Genomic DNA, 4264 nt, shown 5'->3' on the forward strand with positions numbered 1-4264 from the left:
GCTCAATCATGTAGTTTTTCTTTAATTTCTAGGACAGCATAAATATCGATACATCACCTTTTAAGAGTATCAGTGATTCCACATTCAAAATGGCGATCTTAACAGCCTCTTAATGATGCGGATGCTGTTGTTGCTGAGCATGCGCATTTGGATTATTCGAGTTACTGTTCTCATCTTTTGTGTTACTTTCACAACGGTTTGGTTGGTGTAACCTCTGACCTTCTTCAAGTGTATCTTGTCGAAGTCAGGAATTTTTCTGTCGAACTCAGGAATCTGCACGCAGTTTCAATCAGAACTCTTTATTTCATCATTTATTTCAATAAAACTCAAGAAGAGCAATGCAAAGAATCCAAATAATACAAATAATCAACAATCCTCATCTCAAAAATTCAAAAACGTAATTGTTGAACATAATTCATTTCGTGTGAATCGGGTGATTATTATTGGCATTCGTTTCCCCGATATCTTTCTCGTTAGAATTTTTTCTAGCAAGATAGCGTGTACTTACATTAGGGAACACGTGAAGGTTGCCAACATACCTTAGTGAAAGTGTTTCTCTAGAACAAACTGGGTTCGAACGTGGCACACCCACGTTGTCAGTCCGTGTCATTAACTACTTAACTTAATCATATGCTTTCATGAAATACGTCTTACACGCGTTTCGTTGAATAACGGTAGCCCATCAAACAACTCATCAGAGACAAATATCTATTCTTCAGAAAGCATTTGTACAGTTTTTTTATTTACCTTGGAATAAAAAAGGATTTGGTTTTTAAAAAAATGTTGATAATATAGAAATTGATATATTTCGCAGAATCATAAGAATAAAAAAAGTTATTTATTGCAGTGTTTATAGGCACCCATAAAAAATGAATTCATTGTACACAAGGGGAGTCCATATCATGCCACCTTATTCTCCAGCTCTATACACTTATATATATGGCAAAATCCCGTTGACACACCGGTTTCCGTCAGATCATCGAAGTTGAGCAACGTTGAGCCCGGTCAGTACTAAAATGGGTGACCGTTTAGGAATTCCGGGTGTTGTATGTGCTCTTTTTTTTTAACACAGTGATCACCACTTATCAAGGCCAGGAAGTCACTCAGGGATAAGGGTTATTGCAAGTACATTACGTTAGTGTGGAGATTTGATGAAGTGTTTACTGAGGGGGCGGTTCATTAGGAATTTGTTAACATTGGACTTGAACACATCCAAGTTGTAGTCCGGTGGGAAGCAGGCAGACGGAACAGCTCACCGCTTATCTCAGAATCGCTGCCAGACAGTCATGGGCCTCTCCTTGCCACTGAACACCAGCAGTGCTGATTCAGTATGATTGCATATTATGCAACCCTTACCTCATAATTACTCGCGCAGCTACTTTTAGAGGGGTGTCCATTGTCTCTTGAGACTGAAAAAACGTCAACACACTATATATACTTAATTTACTCACATAAAATTAATATAGGAAAGTATAGATTTATGCGTAAACTTTAAGTATTTATTTCAAAAGTGCTCAATACGTAGGTAGAGCTAGTTAGTAATTTATAAAATATATATGGCGATTAAGCTACACTGAATATTCCGCGTTTCATCTACTCTAGGACACTTCAGGCTTATGCGCGGATTGTGTGGTTGTTTATCGTTTTTATATGCTCCTCTTCTATTGAGATTAATGATACTAGAAAGCTGATTGGCTAACTAAAATCTCAATAGAAGAGGAGCATATAAAAACGATAAACAACCACACAATCCGAAGAGTCCTAGAGTGGATGAAACGCGGAATATTCAGTGTAGCTTAATCCCCATATATATTTTATAAATTATTAATATATATATATATATATATATATATTGGGCTCAATATACAAGTGTGTAGAGCTAGTCAAGTTTAAAGAGTGAGTGGAAATGAAACGAGCGTTGGGATGGGTAAATAAGGGTATGAGTACAAAACAAAAAACTAAAAAAATTTTTTATGAAGTTTCTTTGGTTTCAGGCGCCAAAAAGACTTGAATGTGAGAAGCAATTTCCATTTTTACCATAACTGCCCCTCCTCATTACATTCTTCTTCTTCTTCTTCTTCTTCTTCTTTTTCTTCTTCTTATTTATTACCTTGTAGTCACTGTTGATCCGAATAATTAAAGAAAGGCGTCACCACTGTCGCCTTTTCAGCCAATCAAATTCGCTGCCCTCTGTAAACCACAACAGTAGACCAAGGAAGGACAAGGTCGTTCGGCGCGACGAATTTTGCCATTTACACTTAATTGTCTCTCACCTCATCCGCTTTCGACGCCCGACAACCACAACAGAAAACACTCAACAATGAATTGGCGCTATTATTATTATTATTATTATTATTATTATTGTTGTTGTTGTTGTTGTTGTTGTTGTTGTTGTTGTTGATGGAGATTTAGTATCTAACCGTCCAAAGCCGAAACTATTACAGGGGATCCAAAAAAAACGGGCCCAAACTTTAATTAGGCCTCGTGTTTTGTCCGAATGAAATGAAACTTTGGTCATAACTAGTTTATTATATTCAAACCATCACATCAAAACACTAGGGTCTTTGGCCTTTTTTTCTACGTTGACTGTAAAATGCTCAGAAAAACAGTTGAATCTTCTCTGGGTTTTTTGGGGTTATCCTGTACTCTCCTAAATGCTGGATTCGATTTCCTATACTATTTCAGACTACTACACTATCTTTCAAAGTTCAATTCAGTAAAGGATAGGGTAGTGTGTGGCGTCTTGCCATTATCCTATCCTGCCAGGCTTTACCTCCTTTATTAGGATAGTGTAGTCATAAAACCATCCTTCCAAGTATAATGAATTTAGGAGGATTCGTTCAATGGAAGATTCGTCCGTGGAAAATTCGTCCATTTTGCTAGGTAGAAAAATTGGGCCGCTATTGAATAAATATCGATTGAAACAACATTTTATGACCGTTCTTGAAGGAGATCTTGTTTTTTAAGTAGACTACATCCCCATAATATTTTGTAAAAATATGTTTACTTATTTACTGTTGTTTTTCTAAGTGCTTGCTTTATACCTAGATGGATAAATTGTTAGTGTTTTAACTTATTTTAAAGCATTTATTCACTTAAAAAACAAGTAGTGTCGGGTGTTACGTGAGAAAAAGAAAAAATGTTCGACATTGGATGATCACATAAAACGATTTTTATAGATTTTAATAGAAAATTGTATCCATTATAAGGTTTATTTTGATCTTCATAGTTCGAATTAAGTTGCCCCCATCTATAATATAAATCTCACCCACCTTTTTAAATGTATGTATGTATGTATGTATGACTAAAATTTTCGACAGACGCGACGGATTTTCACGAGATCGGTGTCGTTTTGAAGCTTAACCTTTCAGGTGAGAAATATCGAAAAATTGGCTAAAGCAGTAATTCCTTCACCCTTAACTGGGCATTTTTCTACAAGGTGGGGTCGCTTTTTTTGCCGATATTTTCGAAAGTCACTCCCTCCTTTCGTTTGACTAGCCTTAATTTAAACCTTCGCCACTTCCGGTTTGGGGATGGATGCAACGGCAAAGACGTCGCGTTTTTTTTCACGTTTTTTTACTCTTTCGCGATACGGGTTCGAGTATGCCTGCCTACTACTACTTTTTTTCTCTACACACACCTCGAAACATCAGAGCAACGCCGGGCACCCAGGCTAGTATTTTATAAATCATGGCTGAGTAAAATATTACGTCTCGATTAGTCAAAAAATGTTAATTTTTTAATAAAATAAAAAATAAACTACTGATTAATGTACGTGATTTTTTTTTCTATAGGACATCTTCGATTCTTCAAGTGTTACGTGAGAACAAGACAAAATGTTCGATATCAGAGGATCTCATATTGAGAGTCTCGATAATCGCTCAAAAATAAAATATTAAACAAAATACTGGGGAGGATATAGTTTTAAAAAGAGACCCCCTACGAAAATAAATATGTTTTATATTTTTAAAATATAATTTGGAAGGGTGGGGTGGGGGCTTTTTTATTCTAATTTCTCTTTTTTCCAATGTTGTATAGACTGTTTCTCCTGTTTCTATAATTATGGGTGTTATTGTAATTTTCTCCGTGTTTCATATTTCTTATAGCTCGGATTTGCTTCGGTTTTTGCTACTTCATCCTGTGAATTGCTAGAACAGTAAAATATACAATTTGGCAACTTTTCCCTCCTTGTAGATTATTATCAAGCCCGGTCTCCTTGTTTGAATAAGTTTGTTTATTTTGCCCCCCCCCCCTGTCTCAGAGG

At 36.0% G+C, this 4264-nt stretch overlaps 1 pseudogene; it reads left to right on the top strand.

Annotated features, from left to right (window-relative positions):
* The first annotated feature begins 935 nt into the window (after nucleotides 1-935).
* Nucleotides 936-1053, top strand: LOC145246373 (5S ribosomal RNA; annotated as a pseudogene).
* The last annotated feature ends 3211 nt before the right edge of the window (nucleotides 1054-4264 follow it).

This window comes from Euprymna scolopes, chromosome 23 (assembly GCF_053919585.1).
Source record: "Euprymna scolopes isolate OS-2025 chromosome 23, ASM5391958v1, whole genome shotgun sequence".
Taxonomy (NCBI): domain Eukaryota; kingdom Metazoa; phylum Mollusca; class Cephalopoda; order Sepiida; family Sepiolidae; genus Euprymna; species Euprymna scolopes.